The sequence below is a fragment of the Caloenas nicobarica genome, chromosome 6, assembly GCF_036013445.1.
Source record: "Caloenas nicobarica isolate bCalNic1 chromosome 6, bCalNic1.hap1, whole genome shotgun sequence".
NCBI classification, from domain to species: domain Eukaryota; kingdom Metazoa; phylum Chordata; class Aves; order Columbiformes; family Columbidae; genus Caloenas; species Caloenas nicobarica.
The window spans coordinates 40,886,095-40,905,114 of record NC_088250.1 but is presented as its reverse complement, the minus strand read 5'-3'; the positions used below and the strand labels follow the sequence as shown (position 1 = coordinate 40,905,114).

At 49.9% G+C, this 19,020-nt stretch overlaps 1 protein-coding gene across 5 annotated transcripts in view; it reads right to left on the bottom strand.

Annotated features, from left to right (window-relative positions):
• FMNL2 (formin like 2) overlaps window positions 1-19,020 on the bottom strand; it is a 133,384-nt gene that overhangs the window by 88,982 nt on the left and 25,382 nt on the right. The window lies entirely within an intron of this gene.

The window sequence follows — 19,020 nt, the reverse complement described above, 5'->3', positions numbered from 1 at the left end:
TTGGATCTCTAAACACAAAATACCGTTTGGATCTCTAAACCAGACGCTGCTGTCCCCTCCCGGTGCTGTCAGCCCTGACTCCGCCAGGGTGAGAGAAACGCGGCGGAGCTTTCACGAGCCACGAGCTGGGCTTGCAAACGAAGCGGGACCGCAGCCCCGGTCCAGCTGGAGCCGAGCTCGGCGCAGACCCACCCTGCAAACCTCACGGCGCTGAAATGCGGGCGTAGCCCCGCCGGGATTTCTCGTTCCTGCGCCTCCTCCGGCAAACATTCCCATCCCCTCCGACGAGCGCGGCCGCTGCGGAAAGCCAAGCGTGAGGGCAGAGGGCTATTTTAATAAGACACGTTTTACCGATTAGGAGCTCGTGATAGCCATCAGAACGCCTAGCGCAAGGCGGCGAAACCATTAATAAAGCCCGACACACATACTGGGGTTTTGCAGATCCCATGGCAAGCGGCGGGTGCTGTCTTCTTGAAGTCTGCCTGAGTGGGGTTCATTAATTATAGTCCCGTGCTAACCAAGTCATGCCGTTTCCACGTTTAGGTGTGCTTAAAACTTCATTACTCTGTTTCATCCCAGGATTGTCTTCCACTGCAGATGGTCGTTTTCTGCTCCAAGAGGTACAAGAACCTCGGGCTCGGGGCTGCCCAGGGAGGGAGACGCCTGATTTCTGTACCAAACACCTACACAGGCGCTTGCAAAGGCTGTTACAGGAGGAATAATAGGGAATTATGAATAATGCAGAGATATCAGCGTTGATCGAGGCCTGTTATGATTTCATTTAGCAGAAAATGGGAACCGTCCTGCCCATCATTAAAACAAAACCTCCTTCCCACCCTGTGCTACGCAAAGGACCGTAACGCGCTCACGGAGTTCGGCTCCAGGCCGGCAGCCGCGGCTGGTTCTGCCCCAAACAGGGAAGAACTGCAGTGATTATTCCGCATGTAAATGTGTCAGAGCACAGGACGCTCCTTGCTTCCCCATCTCTAGGACGTTTGGGACCATTTCTGATGGTACCTCAGTAAAATTTACTAAAACCGGCCAATGTCCTTGGGATGCAGCATGTAAATGAAGTCAGGATACAACAGGACTCTGATTTCTTCCAAAATCAAAAGTTGCTGCCAAAGGCATCGCCAAGTCAATTTTAAAACTGGTTTATGTTGTCTGCACTGTCACCTGACTTCAACGCAGTCTTAAGGGAGATCTGTTTATGAGTATTTACCTTGCTTTTGTTCTTCCTGAAGTCTGACAGTCTTACAGAACTTCTAGCCTCGTTATTGGTGCATACAGATGGGACAGCCGCCCATCCCGCCACAAATCCAAAGTATTTTAAAGATGGGAATCCATTTTAGTCTATTCCTCTGCTAATTTCTCGATCTGAACTACATCAGCCAAGCTCTTTCAGCTCTTACAGCACCTATTTATCAGGTGAATCTGTCCAAAAGACACGCCAGACATGGGCAACGCCAGGAGGATGCCCAGAGGGGTCCCCAGGAGCTCAGCGTGGAAGGGACCTGCATCCCAGGGACCTGCATCCCAGGGACCTGCATCCCAGGGACACATCCCTGCACCAAAACCAACCCACAGGGAGCCCCGGCTGTGCCTTCAGTTATTTTAATTCATTACTAACAAAGAGCCAGGCAATTTTCTCAGGATTCAGTAAACAGCCTTCTTTTGCCAGTTATGCAAATTTCGTGTGTATTTTTCTTAATAAACTCGGCCAGGCTCGTCAACTGAAAAGAAATAAAGCGCAGCATCTCGATCGTATCTCTTCTGCTCCAGAAGAGGGGATCCGGAGCCAAAACCGCGGCGAGGCCCCGACGTGCCCGGGACGCGCTGCCCTGACAGCCCTCACCCTGAAAACAATCCCACAAAAACGAGGCACCTCTCGCACCCCGAATTTCCAACCACCACCCCAACACCTTCATCACCTTCAGTCTGCATTGCATTTCAAAGCTTTCGCTGGCTTTTTCCCCAAAATGCGGCTCCTCTGTCACGGCAGCGATTCCTGCATCGCTCAATGAAGTTCCACTTTGCAGAGCCAAAGATCTATGTGCCTATAGATCCTTCCTATAGACGCTGCCTATAGACTCTGCCCAGAGTCAGAGCATCCTCAGAGGGGGAACAGACATTCCTCACACCAAAAACCTCACTTCAGCCCCAAAATCCAGTGGGATCTTTGTTGTTCTTGGGGATTACACACAGGGCTGAACAGCTGCTCTAATGGGAGATCTCGTCCCTGAAAATGTGTTATTGCGGTGGCGCAGCCCGGGAAATCCTGGCAGCTGGTGAAAATCTGGCATTACCTAGTGCTGAGATGAAGATGAGCGTAGAGGGTGACGATCCTGGGTTAGGAAAGAGGACTGTCACCCAGCACCCTGGGGGCATTTAGGTGTGATTTCTCTAATTAACAATAAAACTGATCGCTGCCCTGGATGACCCACAGGAGAAGATAAATCCAACTCTCCCCCAGGCACAGCTCCTAAGAGACTTTCCCTCCCCATCCCGGGACACGGAATTGCACGTTCAGACAGAGTGCCAGTTGTGGGAGGGACGTGACACGTTATTTAGGGGAGATGGGGATCAAACGTGGAGCCCGTCGCCTTCAACACCCTCCGTGCACATCCCTGCATGTGCTGCTCTGCCCCACGGCAGATAATTCACACTTCTGAAGGGCCAGGACACCATCTGTGCGTTAAGTCACTACTTCATTACTCAGTTCTCATGCAGAACGTGGCTGTTATTTGGAAATGTATTATATTGATTTCCTGGCACACGACGCCTGTTGAAATGGGCGTTGGCATTAGTTTCCTGTCTGAGTTGTTTTAAGCCAAAGTCTCATCTTTACGCTGAGGTTCATGTTGCTAACATGTACGTACCACAGTTTTAAAATAGTGGCTTTATTTTTAAAAAAATGAATAGAATAATTTGATGACTTTTCTCACGGCCAAGAGCTGTCTGGCAGACAGCATGAGCCAAAAACTCCCATGGAAGTCAGGGGGAGGTCGTTTTCCCAACCAGCACTTCAGATGAACACCGTTCCCTACTCTCACGTCTTACAGCTCACTCCCCTGTAATTCACTTTATAAACCCGCATTCGCACACACGCTGGAAAACTTGACTTGTAAGATATTCCAGACGAACCCTTCTGGAGAAGAGCAGAGCTGCTCTCGGGGTCACACCTGCAGAACATGGGAGCTGAGGCTCCTCCTGCTCAGGGGACTTTGCATAACTCACCTGAACGTGCTCCAGGACCAGGACTAGGACCAGGGCATCCTCAAAGGAGGGCTGAGCCCGGCTTTCCAAGTTGGTTGCTGACCAGATCTGTGCTTAAGAACCAAAAGACACATCCCTGGGAAAGGAATATGCTTATTTAGGTGATCACGTATAGATTCAGCAGCCTATCTTTAGACCCCAGAAAGTTTTCTTAATTACTGATGAAATAGCACCCAAACTTTTAATAAGAGCGACAGGACTGACAGAAGAACAACCTGTGGATATACGGCAATAGCAGAAGATCCAGCTGGTGAGACGTGTCAAGACAGAGACTCGACATCGCTGCTTTGAGGCTGGTTACTCCGATAACTGCTCCATCCTCTGCCCCTTCCAGCTGAAGCTGCTCTGAGCCCCAAAGCACCAGGGACCAGGTTAGGGGAGCCCAGGGGTCCCCACCACCACAGGTACCAAGTGCACCCTTACAACATCTTGCTCCGAGTCATATTTCCAATATTATTTCTCATTTCAGTGGCCTAATCTCCAAGTTATTCTCTGCCCCCTAAAAATGACTTTAAAAGAAACAGCAGCCAAAACCCTTAAAATTCAAACCATTAGCGAATTTTTCACCTCTTGAGAAAGGCCCGAAGTGTTGAACACATAGAAATTGTGATAATGTAGGTTACTAATTAAACCATTAGCAGAATTAAAAAAAAAAAAAAAAAAAGCCCTTCTTAAGATTCCTCTTTAATTAGATTTGTTTACAATAGCACCGGTACGGTTGGGGAGATATTCCGGGAAGCCTCTGCCAGGGTGATTTACCTTCCTCGGTGGCAGAGGTCAGGCTGGGTGCACATTTAGCACTTTCAGGGACATCTGCTGATGCATCCGGAAAACAAAGGAGGCGGCAGGAAAGGCCGGACTCAGCCAAACCCTCCCAAATATGCTATTGTACAAACAAATTGTGTGTGCATGTATCCCAAGAACAATAAAGTAAACTTGGCTGGGCGTGTTTTAGTGCTTATGAAAACGAGGAGCTCGCTCTCCAAATTCTGCTTTTTGTTATTGCAACATCAGGCAGGGGCTGGAGGGCGATGGGAGAGCAGACGTGGGGGTGGCAGGAGGGACAGACACTCGATTGCGACTCACCCCGAGAGCCCGAACCCACCAGGAGTCATCTGTGAACCAGGAAAAATCATCCCCACCACCGCTTGTGGACGAAGAACACAAATTAATTATGGCAAAACAAGGGAGTACCTCCAAATAAAGGATAATTGTCACTTGAAATTGTTCGCATCTGCTGGATGCCTTTCATTCTTGGATCAAAGCTCTTTATAAACCTGAATCAATTACGCTTCACAAAGCCCGAGTGAATCACACACCATTTTATTAATATTTCTTCAAGCAGAGCTTTCTGCCACTCTGAGTTTGAGAGGAGACATATTAATATTCCTTTGAAGATTATTCAGTTATTCAGGATCACTGAAAGTTCTGTAGGATGTTGCAAAAAGTCTGGGGTTTACGTTGAAACCCATGAAAACACAGGGTGCATCTGCAATACAGCCTCGTGCTCACACCATCCAGGGCAGGTGGATTGCTCTCGATTTCTTTTCCACAGTTTCACCCTCTCTTTAATCTATTTGCATAACTTGGACACCCAAAAACCAAACCCGTTTGATCCAGGCATTTGGGTCAAAGAGAAGACGGAAAGGGGTATTTTTTGTGTATATTACAGGGCTTTTATTTTGTTCTATTTTTCAATAAAACATCGGAAAAATGCCAACAAACCCAATTTGAAGTGTGAACAAAATATTTTGCTGGTTTACCGTAAACTAACACAGAAATGTTGTATATACACGCACAACATGTACCCACACCCCCCTCCTTTGCCCAGTGAGAATCCAGAGGATTTTGAAATTACACCACTTTCGATGAAAGCAGAATCTGCCCTAAAATAATTTCAGCCAGCTGCTGGTGCCACGTGTACATATTTGCAATGGTAAAGCAAACAATTACTTTTTGGACAGAAATCAGAATAACAACTTTAAGTTCGGCTCTTGGCATCCTTTTATTTAGCCACTCAGGCAGCAAAAATACAAATCTGTGGTTAAAAAATTACTGGGGAAATGAAAACCGAGCGCAACTAGAAAAAGGTAAGAACAGCTTTTTTTAAGTGAACCTATTGTTGCAATATTAAGAATATTGCAGAAGAATACTGAGCTCTGCCCACCACACGCTTGTGCCCGTGAATTACCTTCAACACCAAGGTGTTGTATTTTTCTAGTAGCACCTGAAGACACCCAACTAGGTTGTGGTGGTTATATCCCCTATAAACATAACCCTAAAATCCTATTGCTGTATTATTGCTGTTATAAGGAAGCGAGTAGCCTGCGGTGTCACCCTGGCACTCACAAGAGCTTTTTTTCACCGAGGGAGCTCAAAACTCTACGGCAGGGAAGGCAAAACCCTCCAAAGCAACTCACGCTGAGCAGCTTTACTCATCCGTATATGTCATTTGCACTCTGCAAGAATCAAACTGATGCAAACTCATCAGGAATTCATTTGGCTTCATATTATGGCTGCTGGAGCTGCTTGAGCTCATTGCTTCCCCAGCTAAGACAAAAATAGTGTTCCTGACCCAATTAAACTGCCTTCTAAGACAACGAAAGGTGAGGAGAGGGTAAGGAGCAACCGGAGCGACCGTACACAAACTAATTTGAAAGACGGCCCCTCCTTCCAAACTGGCGAGCCACCTACAAGAGAAATAAATGCAATATGCAAAAAGACTATTTAACCAGCTTATTGCTCTCAGGTGTTTCGGTGCCTCATCCGAAAAGATTTACATAAGAAATTACAACCTCTGGGGTTTGATGCCGTGTTCCCTGCTCTCCGTACGCTTCCTTTTGATGTCACTGGGAATTTTCCCTGCATAGGATTTGGAGGAGGGCTGAGGGACCTCGTCCCGCGAGCCGCCGTCCAGCTCACGCGAGGCCAGGACTGGCCCTTACGTTAGAACCAAGCCTGGAAATCTGACAGAAGTCTGAGCAGAGAACTGAAATCCTGGCCATTGAGAAGAAAACAGAAAAAAAATCCCTCTTAGGTTAAATTAAGCTAAGACTTCACTGCCTGGGTCTAACATTTTATCTTCTTACTTTCCTTATCAGATACAAAAAAAAACTCCCGACGGTTTGTTTTGTGACTGTTTTTAATAACAGCTATTTTTGCAATCGCTTCTCCTTTATTATCTATGGAAAATTCTCCTTACTTTAATACTCCAGGCATCATTTAACTCTTGGACACGTCAGCTCAGCCATCATAACGCACAACTAGAAATCCTCCTCCAATTTAAAACCTGAAAAAGAGTGTCCCGGCAGTGATTGTATGTAAAGCAAAGACAAATCACTGCTGGAGAGGAGGAAACCAGCCGCTGCTGTGCCCTCCAATTCACACGGGCCCATCCTGCACCCACAAGAGCTTTGGGTTGTGAATTCAGCCCAAGAATCCTTTCTGTAACCGTGGCCATCACACAGGCAAGGACCGTGCACAAGAAAACGGTGAATGTTCCATGCTAAAAAGCACTTTTTAGAAAGCACGGGGATGCACAGGGCTCCCTTGGGGTCCGGGTGCGATGCGGGGGATGCAGGATCGGTGCACGGCCAGAGACCTGGGGATGCTGTGGTGGCCAGAGCGGAGGGTGACGAGGCTGCGGTGGCCACCGGCTTCGTTTAGAGGACGCCTGGAGAGGTGGCGGCTGCCGGTCCTGCAGCGTGGACTGGAGGGACCAGTCTGAACGAGAGCAAAGGGCACGGAGCGAGAGCGGGATCTGCCTTTACGCCCCGCAGCCAGTCGGGCTGGTTTGGCCCACGCCAACACGTCTGGTGTGAAACCATCCCAGCGCAGCTCCCGCGGCCGAGCCCGGGGCAGAGGGGTGCTGAGCCGGGGGGAGATGAGATTTCACCGACGACACTGAGTCCAACACTCCCGACGAGCAGTTTTCTATGCAAAAAAGCAAGTGCACACTTAACACTTGAAGCCAGCAAGTCACCTTCTCCCTCCTCATGTACAGGCAAGAGCAGGCAGTAGAAATCATAGAAACACGGGATAGTTTGGGTTGAAGGGACCTCTCCAGCCTCCCCAGTGCCCCCCTGCCATGGGCAGGGACATCTGCACCAGCTCAGGTTGCTCAGAGCCCCGTCCAGCCTGGCCTGGGATGTCTCCAGGGATGGTTCAGCCACCACCTCTCTGGCCAACCTGGGCCAGGCTCTCACCACCCTCAGGGCCAACAATTCCTTCCTCATGTCCAACCAGAATCTTCTTTCTTTATTTTAAAACCATCACCCCTCGTCCTGCCGCAACAGGCCCTGCACAAAAGTCCATCCCCAACTTTCTTATAAACCCCTTCTAAGCAGCGATGGGATTTTCAGTTTTTCCCACCAATACTCTGTGTGTTTTCCTGACATACCGCTCTGGCTGCAGGTACTTTAACTAGAAATTAATGAATTATGATTAACAGCGAGAAAGGAAAGGAGGAAGAGGAGGAAAGAAAAAGGGAAGAAAAAGGGAGAAGGGAGAAGGGAGAAGAAGGAGGAAAAGAGGAAGAGGGAAAAAAGGAAAGGGGGAAGAGGGAAAAAAGGAAAGGGGGAAGAGGGAAAAAAGGAAAGGGGGGAAAGGAAAGGGGGGAAAGGAAAGGGGGGAAAGGAAAGGGGGGAAAGGAAAGGGGGGAAAGGAAAGGGGGGAAAGGAAAGGGGGGAAAGGAAAAACCAGGAAAAAATAATTTTAAAAAATACACAAAAAACCAATACAAAACAAAACAAATCACACACACGAAAAAAGAAAAAGCACTGTGGGAAGGCCTGGGTGTGTGCCCGCGCTGCGGCCGTAGCAGCACTGCTGACATCTGTGCCACGACACACACCCCAGGGTCTCATTTTACGGTTTCAGCAAGGGCCAGGGAGGGAAATCGGCAGCTTCCGCGGGCACCTTCCATGTGCTGCTTGAGCGCTGGCCCGCAGCTGCTGGCAGCCAGCCGGGGCAGCCACAGACACACGGCCCGTGATGCCGCGGCTGAGAAGGGACAAGAGTTAAACCAGGGGACTCTGCATCCCAGACAGAGGGACCTGAGCAGCCCCGGCCACCCGGCTGCCCCCAGGGACACGCAGGGACAACCGCATCCCCGACCCCCAGCAACCAGCGCGGGGTGTGGATGCAAGTCCTGAGCATCATGGCAAAATGTTCCTTATTTGTCACTCCCCTTTGACACGGAGCTTCCTGCAGCAGCCCTCCGTGCACACACAGCACGGGTTTGAGCAGCTGCGCAGGAAAATACATCTTCTCTGATTTCCTACTCATTTTTTGTTTTCTAGAATATAAAGGGACAATACAGAGCACGCTCCTCCTTCTTCCCTTGGGCAGTTCTGCCGCACATGGGTCTCCACTCAAAACCAGGTCATTTCTAGAGAAGAAAAGCTTTTCTGATGTCTTGGTTACTTTCTGTTCTTCAGATTCGGTATTTTTAACAGCGATGATGCGGCATATCACTTATAGACTATTTCATGGCCTTTTATTTTTCATAGAATCCAATGGCTTTCAGGGAAAATAGAAAACATTCCCAGTCCCAATTCAATAAAGGCACCAAACGAGGTTACAGCATCTTCAATAATTTTAACATCTTCTTTTGTAGATGTTTGGTTTAAGCACCTGCTTACAACTGCCTGTGCAGCCCCATCACTCACAAAGCGCTTGGGATCTTCAGCACAGATGATGTTGAACTTCAACACAGAGGAAACAGAAAGGACAGGGGTTCATCTGCCCTATAGACTTTGCCCTCTCCATATAGACATGTGTCTCACCTAACGTGACCATATGCTTTGAAAATCCAGTTGTTCATTTACTACTTCAGTAGGTGCTGAGCTCTTCTGAAAATCTAGTCCTGACTAGCCACTGAGCTTCTTTAGAAAACTGGTCCTTAATCTCTCCACATCTTGGTTTCCTCACCCTTAATTAAAAGGTATTTAATATATAATAAACTCCTCCACCAGGACTCCATCAGGCAAACTGCACTCAGGTTTTTCCCTTCCTGGGAAGGATTGTGCAAGTGTTACCTGTGGTGAGAGGCACAGTGGCATCGCTCAAAAAATGTGAGCTCCCCAAGAAGAAAGCCAAGGGCTATATAGCCCACAACGGAAAACACATCGTTGTAGCTACGGGGCTCTTCTTATTTTGTGGCCGTTGCACAGTAAGTTTGCAGGCAGTGGGTAAAAGTCTTCTCATCCCCATTCCCATCATATTCCCTTGACTCCTCATCGTGTGCAATGGACCGGGAGCAGGAGAAGGTCTGTACAGAAGGTCTGTATAGAAAGTCCATATAGAAGGTCTCTATAGAAAGTCTGTATATACCCATCAGTTGCCCAGCAGCCCCTACAGCAGAGCTGCAGGGAGAAGAAACCACGGTTGAGTTACGAGGCCTGGCCAGGGCAACGGATGCAGATATGGATTAGGTCACTCATAAAACAAGCCTTAAATTAATCCCAGGGGGAATATGCATCCCAAACACAAAACCCCTGCACATTCTGGCACAGTCAAAAATCTCTTCCCAAGAAGAGCCACACAGGAAAAAGCAGGGATGGGGGAGACTGGGGAGACTGGTCAGCCCTGGATCTGCAGCGGAGTCGTGCAAGGTCTCCTGCACCGGCACTTGCAGTCTTTCACTTTCTCAGGCAGAAAAATCACTTTGTATTTTAACTAGAAAAAGAAGAAATTGTAAACAAACCGGCATGCACACACAACTAGCCTACCCGCGTGTGGAAAGGCGCCTCTGAGCGAGGGCCGTGCACTTGTCGGGGGCTGCGGTGGTGACCACATCCACTTGGCAGGAGCCGCAGGACTGAAATCACTTTCCCCCGAGATGGGCTCGGCCGCCAGCCCTCGGCGGAGGTTGCTGTTGCCGGACTCCCACAGCTGGGTGGTCTCAGAAATGTAGATATCTCCTGTCACCCTTTTCTTACCTGCAGCACCATTCCCTCCTCTGGGCACCGAGCAGCTCCCCGGGCACAAGAGCTTCTCCTGCTGCAGAAGTTGACCCCATCAGACGTCCCCGCACCAGGAAAACCTCACACCAGGAGCAGTAACACGATGAGTCAAAGCCAGGAAGACCCAAGGGGGTCATAAGCTAGTAATTAATTAACTGTTGCAGTGCTACAGCTACACCAGTTAAATATGCAGTGTGTGACCATCATACCCAGATCCCCATCTGGTGTAAAGGGGTAGCGACGCGCTGGAATGAACGCAGCTACGCCGATTCCCACCAAATGATAATCTGCTCCAGAAGGGTAACCCATATTTCGCCTTAACAAACACAATGCACATTGAGGATCTATTTTGCACCTTTGCAGCCCACTCCCATCTTCAAAACCCCCCATCCGGGCAATACCCAAGCCCCAGCCCCACAAAGAAGCGACTCCAGGAAATAAGAAAGTTAATAGCAAACGGGCACGGAGGAGATTGCAATGATTGAGTGGATTCTGCCTTCATGTGAAGCCCACTAAAATTATTGATATAAAAACACAACAACTTGAAGTCAGATGCTGAATCACATTACAAACATCAATAAACAGATCTATACCCTTGGCTCAGCCCCGGCCTCGGGCTGGCAGCAGCAGCCTGCCCAGGCTGGCCCGGCCTCAGCCACCGTGGGTCCCCAGCTTTCCCAATTTTAGTTCCCGCTCCTGTGAGTCAGGGAAGCAAATGACTTCCTCTGAGTTTTCCACAGAAAACGCTGCACACTCATTGATCCCTCCCCGAGATACTGCTTGCTCCTGCTATGACTAAGTACCCCGTGCATCCTGCGTGTCCACGTTAACCCACACTTGTCCTCCTGATCACACACTTCCAGGGCATCATCAGGAACACCCTGAATCCTGGGCTCAGTTTTGGGCCCCTCACACCAAGAAAGGCCTTGAGGGGCTGGAGCGAGTTGAGAGAAGGGAACGGGGCTGGTGAGGGGCTGGAGCACAAGGGTGATGGGAGCGGCTGAGGGAGCTGGGGGTTCAGCTGGAGAACAGGAGCTGAGGGGAGACCTTCTGATCTCTGACCTGCCTGAAAGGAGCTTGGAGCCAGGGGGGTCGGGCTCTGCTCCCCAGGAACAAGCGCCAGGAGCAGAGGAAACGGCCTCGAGTTGCGCCAGGGGAGGTTGAGGTTGGATCTGGGGAACAATTTCTTCCCCAAAGGGCTGTGGGGCATTGGAACAGGCTGCCCAGGGCAGTGCTGGGGTCACCATCCCTGGAGGGGTTGGACAGACGGACATGAGGTTCTCAGGGACACGGGTTAGAGGTGGACTTGGCAATGCTGGGTTAATGGTTGGACTCAATGAACTTGAGAGTCTTTTCCAATCAAAATGATTCTATGGTTTGCAACCCCCAGCCCAGCACCCCTGGTTTCTGCCGGTGGCTCAGACACCTCAGTGCTCTCCATGAAGCAGAGTTGATGCTCCGGGCACCCGCTGAGGCTGAGACCAGCAGAGGAGGAGCAGGACTGAGCCTGGACTGAGCCTGGACTGAGCCTGGACTGAGCCTGGACTGAGCCTCCTTCCCCATCCCAGCAGCCAAAAGATAAAACCGCCTCTGGCACCGCACAGGTCCCAGCCCATGGAAGGCACCGCACATCGGGCCAAGAATTTCTACGCACGAAGGCAACAGCATCCTCCTTTGCAAAGAAGATCCTTGTTACATATAAACCAGTATTTTCACTGCTCTGATTCTTCCTGTGAAGTCACTTTGGTTCTCATTTATTTCGAAAGGAGCGATTATTGCTTCGAGGTGAATAATATTCCTATTAAAGGCAAAGAAACAACGCAGGGTTTTTCCTCAAACGTTACAAGCGGCGACAGAACAACCATCAAGTCGTAGCTTGCCTTGTCTTAAATGCAAAGGCAGAATAAAACATGAACCTACAGCTACGGTTTATAGGAGGAACGTGACCGTTTCCAAACTACCCAAATCAACCCCTAAGATGCTGTTATTGATTCTTTCAAACGTTTTCTAAACCAGCATTCACAGGCAGGGATGCTTGGCTGGGAGGGCAAGGGGCTTCCACGCAGCCTGGAGAGAGCTGGCATGGGAGCTGAGGAAACACCTGCATCTCCCAGCACCTCGGGGTGCCCACGTGGCACCTCGGGGTGCCCACAAGGCACCTCTGGGTCCAGCTGGCACTGGGGACAGGCAGCCAGCCCGGGCCGCGGCACGGAGCGCTCTGCCAGCTCACTGGCATTTCATTCCTACCCCCGAAATGCGTGCGGGGACCACAGCATCAATACTCCTTTTGTAATCTCCTCAGCTGACTTCATTCCTAACATATATCCGAATGGAAGAAATTAAATTACATGACAAATCCATGACATTTTACATCTGATGAATGCTGAGGAGAAGTATACTCACTGGGATGAATTACGTTTCGCTGCTGCCAAGCCTGTATCTTAAGGAAACTGATAGTTATTCTGCCAAAGGGTGGGGGGAGACCAGATTCCCTTCCTGTCTATAAATATTTTTCTGCTGCTCTGCTGCCTTCAGCAGAGCCCTTCCAGATTTGTGTTGGAGGAAAGGAGAGCTGGGCTGACTCTGACGCAAGCCTGGAGCCACTCCAGCGAGATCAAACACGGGAGTGACACCGGAGCAAGGGGAGCGTGGGGTATAACCCACATGTACGATCTCCTACCGCTCCTCTCCTCCCGAAAGCTTCACCCAAATCCCTTTGCCTGCCAGACCCACGGCCCTCCCAGGCCGCTGGGTCACGGGGAGATGCCACCCGACATTCCGAACATCCCTGAGGATGCTGGAGGATGCTCTCCGGTCCGTCACCCAGGGCCGGACCTGCAATATTCAAGCGGCACGTGGCTGGTAATCTGAAAACTGGAAGCCTTAATCTGCCTGCTGCATTTCTGGAGCCTCCACAGTCACTTCTGCAACGTGTAGGGGAGAGAAGCCCAGCAAGATTCTCAACATTTGCACCAAAAGGGAGGTCTCCAGGTCATATTTTTAGAAAGAAAGCAAAAAAACCTACTATGCAAACACTAGAGACTTGTACCTTAAATCTGCTCACCAGATGTGAACTTCAAAAAGTCTCTAAGTACAATTTAGCTGTAGAAAACAGCTCTGAAAGTCCTGTGCTGTGTGCATCTGACCTACATCCCGGCCTCATTCTTTACTTCTTCAGCAAAACTACTTGTTTTTTCACTTGACCTCTGCTTGTTTCCCGTTTTATCCCAAAGGCTTAAAAGCTGTAAGAAAGTGCATCGCCAGCAATTTGCAAGCAAGGAGGAGAGGGCGTACGGCTCAAATGAAAACCCTTAATTTTTCTGTTATACCCTGCAGGGCCGAGCGTTTCCCAGGCACACATCTCGAAACCCTCCACAAACGAACGCAAGGAGGCTGTTTGGGCACGGAGGTGGCTGAACAAAGGCATCGCTCGCTTTGTGGAAGCGCTAGGCTGAAATTTTCTCCCCAGGTACTCTCAGCAATATTTAATGGCAGGAGCGTTAATGGCTGGGCCATTCTTCCAGCTTTCTGCATGACGGCTGGTCGCTCGCCCTCTTGGGATGTTTACAGTCCCGCAGCCTTTTTGCCCTGCCCTCCCTGCCACCTCCAGCACTCTCCTTCATGCCCAAATACCACATTTGCAGCTGCCACATCCATGGGCAGACCAAGGGACGAGCACAGGTGGGACCCAGGGAAGCATCCCCGTCCCCACCACCACCTCCCCGCTCCTTCTGCAGGAAGTTAAGAGCGCTGAGCCACGGCAAGCCTGGAAAAAACGTGGCACAACGCCACACGGCTCGTCCAAAATCATCTTGAAACTCTGCAAGGTGGCGGTCGGTGCCAGGCGAGGACACAGATGTGCCACTAACCCTGTGACACACTGACTGCGCGGCCGTGACACAAACACTTCCAGCGACACCAGCCCTGCGGAAACAACATAAAACCAGACATGAACCAAGAGAGACAGAAAGCTCCTGCACTCTGGGAAATGGGCTCCTGCAGCATAACCAAAATATAGGGAGGAAAACACCAATGTTTCTGTCCACTGGAGCCGTATTCCAAAGTTGTTCTCCCCCACGCATTTTTGATGTTCAAAAGGAAATGTGTTTGCTGGCTCGTTCGCAATAAAGGTTTTCATACAAGGGATACTCTGCAGCAGTGCAAACCACCCGGTCACACCTGCAGAAGAACAAGCATCACCAAGCTGGATGTGCAGCTGGGCCAAAAGGGAAAAAAAAAAAAAAAAAAAAATAAATAGAATTAAGTTTTAGAAAAGCCCTCCCTGTTTGCATTCTTTCCTCAGTATCATCACATACAGCAGCAAGGCTGTGTCCTTCTCATGCTCAACAATATCTCATGGTCTGATTTCAGTCTTGACCCCCTTTGAGCAGGAGGACCAGAGATGTCCTCTGGTCACAGGCGGGGATTCGCATCCTTCTGCACCCCACCAGAATCAGCGGCACAAGGACACAGGGGGGTCACTGCGTCACTGGAGCTTAAATCACCTTTTTTACCTTTTTTTTTTTTTTGAGAGAGAGAATGAGAAAGATGCCGGGCGTAGGTCGTAACCGTGCAGTTTCCGTCTTAAATTTGATTATTAGGTTGCAATCCTCACTGAACACTGCTGAGCATCCAGCCCATGCAGGATGCTAGCGAGGTTTGGGCGCTTGGTCTTCATCAATCTGAGGCAATGCCATTCCCCTTTATTTGGTGACATAATCTTTAAAAGAGGAGATTTGTTCATAATAAAAACGGACACACCCACGTATACAATGACAGAACTGTGCCCAGAAGAGTATCAACACTGACTTGCTTTCTCCCTTATTTTCTTACAGTAATTTATTTGCATCACAAGCACAGAATCACAGAATATTTGGGGTTGGAAGAGACCTCTGTAGATCATCTAGTCCAACCCACCTGCCGAAGCAGGTTCACCGAGCACACGTGCATGCTTTACGCCTTTGACTTTTTCTTGCATTTTATGATGACAAATTCCAGGAGCAAATCTTATAGACAAAGGCCTTTCTCTGCAAACCCTCCAAACTGACGAGAGTTTATTTTAATTTCCCTGAAACAATACAGAAGCAAACATTCAAGTACTACCAGGAAGGGTCTTGTATTTCTGAGGGGTTATGTCTTTATTATTAAAGTCACAACTTTCTTACTTGCCAAAAATCGACTGCATGGAAATGGACCAAAGCACTTGGCAGGATGATGACCTGGGAGGACACCGAGAGGTGTCCCCTGATGCGGTCCAGCAAAACACCAACAGGTGATGTAGCGATGCTGAGGTGGCACGAGGTGCCGACCATGTCCAAGCTCTGACCCTGCACTGGACACCGTCCTTGTGTTTCCTCGGGCACTTCAGAAGGAAAGGGATAAAAATTTAATCAAGACAGCTTGACAGGAGCAGCCCGGTCGGGGTAGTGCCTGCTTGCAAAGTCCCCTGGGGTGACAGCAGCACTTATTGCCGGGCTGTAACGAGGCGTTTTTGCACAGAGCCCGGGCTCCCGGAGGACAGGTTTGGCAGACAACACACAATGCAGTTCCCACATCATGCGCTGCTTCTGGAAACCAAAATGTAAGGTGTGTTCAACCTCATTTTACAGCCTGCACCAGACCCCAGGAGCTGGCACCACTGCCCCGGCTGTCTGTCCCCCGTCTCATCTTACCTAAAACCAGCGATATTAGTGATAACCCACACAAAACCAGGAGCACCAATGCTCATTGGAGTGCAAACACATGCTCAAGTACTTGTGCCATCATATTTTCCTTGAAATCCCGGCCACGTTTCAGCAAAAGCCCTTGTCCCCCTGCCTGCTCATCCTCCCCTCATTAGGAGGATCCAAACCCGTCCCCATAGGAACCATCATCAAGTCACCAGCACGTTGACTCAATGGCACAAGGACAAAAAGGAGCCCACGGAGCCCCGGACGTGCCAAGCTCTTACTGGAAACACAGACACACATTCACTGGCCCATCATCATACAAAACCACAACAGAAGTGCCGGTTTGCAGGGGAATTTTTTTTTTAATGAAGAAGCCCTTTCAAGTCCAGAAGGTACAACAAGGAAGTAAACACGCACGTGGGTGTAAGAAAATAAAGCCTTTTCATTTAAGCAACACTTAGCATAGTCTCTAAAACAACAAGAAAATCCAGGCGAGCTTCTGCCGTTTCACACGTGGCCGGTCCGACAATTTGCAGCAGAAGCTGATAGAGGTGTCTGACAAGGGTACAAAGCCCGAATCCCCCAGTGACCCCCTAAAACCTCCTTTCTGCTACCCCGGGAAGCTCTCCTGAAGTCACTGGAGTCACACCTACCAATGCACCTCTGGATGGACTTTAAAGACTTACTGAAGCCTCACGGAAAATCTGGGGGAGAAGGTTCATGTTGTGTCTCTTCTCTTGTCTCCATCTTACCCAGAGACATGCAGGAAAATAGTCTCAGCAGCTCCAAAGCCGAGTGCTCGCTGAAGACCCAGAGTGCTTCTGCTGAGCACCAACGTGGTGACCCAGCGGGGCTCCAGCCTCTTCCCACCCCAGCTCAGGAGACCGGTGCTGTGTCTGTTGATGCTCCAACAGCCCCAGCATCTCCCACCAGCTCCAGAGAGGCTGCAGGATTCTCAGCTGAACCCAGGGTTTGGGCCACCACCTTGTTTGTAGCATGCAGCAAAGACCTTATTGAGGCCCTTCTGTACTCAAAAAGGGCCAATAAGAAAGATGGGGATGGACTTTTTAGCCTGCTGCGATACGACAAGGGGTGATGGTTTGAAACTAAAGGAGGGAGATTCAGGCTGGACATGAGGAAGGAATTGTTGCCCTGAAGGTGGTGAGAGCCTGGCCCAGGCTGCCCAGAGAGGTGGTGGCTGAAGCATCCCTGGAGACATCCCAGGCCAGGCTGGACGGGGCTCTGAGCAACCTGAGCTGGTGCAGATGTCCCTGCTCATGGCAGGGGGGCGCTGGGGGAGCTGGGGAGGGCCCTTCAACACAAACCATCCTGTGATTCTAGGGCTGTTGGGCACGTCCCATGAAAAGACCTTCCTCTCTGCCGTATCTCCAACTTCAGACATGGGAAGTCAAAACCCAGAGCCACATCACTCAGGGACTCAAAGGTATGAGAGGAAACAACCGGGAAACACTACGTCATTGCCATCAACAATAATGAAGGTTCACCGGCCATATAGCTAATTAAGGAATAATTTTGACCCATAGTTACTGCAGGATGTGGCAAACCCACTCCACATCTACTGGAGTGCCCACTCTCCCTCTGAGCTCAGCTCACCACGAGCTGCAGACACGGACAGTGACTGCATGGAAGATTACTAAAACCTGCAAGCAAGGTAATTTAGTCAATAATTGCTATTCCAGGCAGCAAAGTAGACTTTTTCACTGCAGCAACCTCCAAACACCAACATATTACCACCAAAAAAGTAACTTTCCCGAGCAGTTGAAGTCCCTCCCCTATGGTGCAGCACATCTTCCCACCTTGGGACTCTGCTCTCGTCCATCAGCTGCCAGCGCGTTCCTGACGTGACATTGCGCTGGTGCGAGATAACTGGAAGACAGAAATCTCAAAAGTGTAGGGGAGGAAACGCTGGTGATGCTGAAGGTTCATGAGTTCTCCCCCTCTTCTTTTGGCCACTTCTTTATCTTCTTTTGTCACCCTGGGGATGGGACGATGGGGTGTGCTGGTGGGAGGGCTCCTGATGCTCTCCGGCAGGCAGAGCTGTTCCCACCCCACCTCACAGGGGACGGAGGCTGAGCAAAGGAAAAAACTCTTCCTCAAACTCCAGCTCCCTCAGATAGTCAAGCAAAGAAAAGGAGGAAAAACGTGAAGCTGATACACCCCTTCTTTCTGAGGTGAGCATCCAGAAACACACTGCCCTGTGGCCATCACGAAGCCCAGGAGATGTCCCTCACCCATGGTCCCCGCAGCCACCCAGCTCCTCTCTGCCCTGATCCCCGCAGAGAGGAGTTTTTTCTACACACCAGAAGGTCTTGTGGGTTTCTTTCACTTTTAGGTTCCCAGCCTGTCGCTGGCAAATCTCCCTCCTGGTTTTGGATCAAGAGCTTATGCATCAACTGCCTTGGGCCAGGAGCCAAGTCCCCACGCCAGGTCATCTGCAGGCTCCGCTCCACAAAGGGGACATTTAGTGACACACCAGAAACGCTTTTAAAAGGGTTTTTCCAGATGTCCAATAGAAAATACAACCAAAATGACTACACGTCTCCTCTGAATGTAAGGGGCTGAAGAAACCCAGGTTCCCTTTCCTCCTTTTGCTCCGTCTGCTGGAAAAGCAAACACCCGTGCAAGGAGCAGGAGCGCGAGTGTTTGAGCAGCCACATCAAAGCCTCGTCCTCTCGGCGTCAGCGCCGAGCAGTTCGCACCTAAAAACACCCAAAAGTCCAGCAATGCAAAATCCATTGAAGAAACAGAAGAACGCACAAAACTGTTTTCAAGTTGCTCAAATTCGAAGTGGTTTAAACTTCTTCCAGTCACTTCAAGGTCCCGCATTCTCTCCTTAATACAACGCATCTTTAAAAGGGGCTCATGCTTCAGCCAAACCCCTGGGCCAGAGTTCACCGCCTCTGTTCAAAAACACCCCCAGCTTCCACACGTTTTTCTACTGCTTAAACAGCCTCAGAACGAGCGATCCTGCAGAAGCTGTGATGCAGGCGGAGACTTGAATGCCAGCCCAGCTGCCCATTTCGCAAAGGTCTGAATCCAGACTCTAAATCTGACTGTGGCATTCTCATCGAGTTAAATCAGAGCCTGCT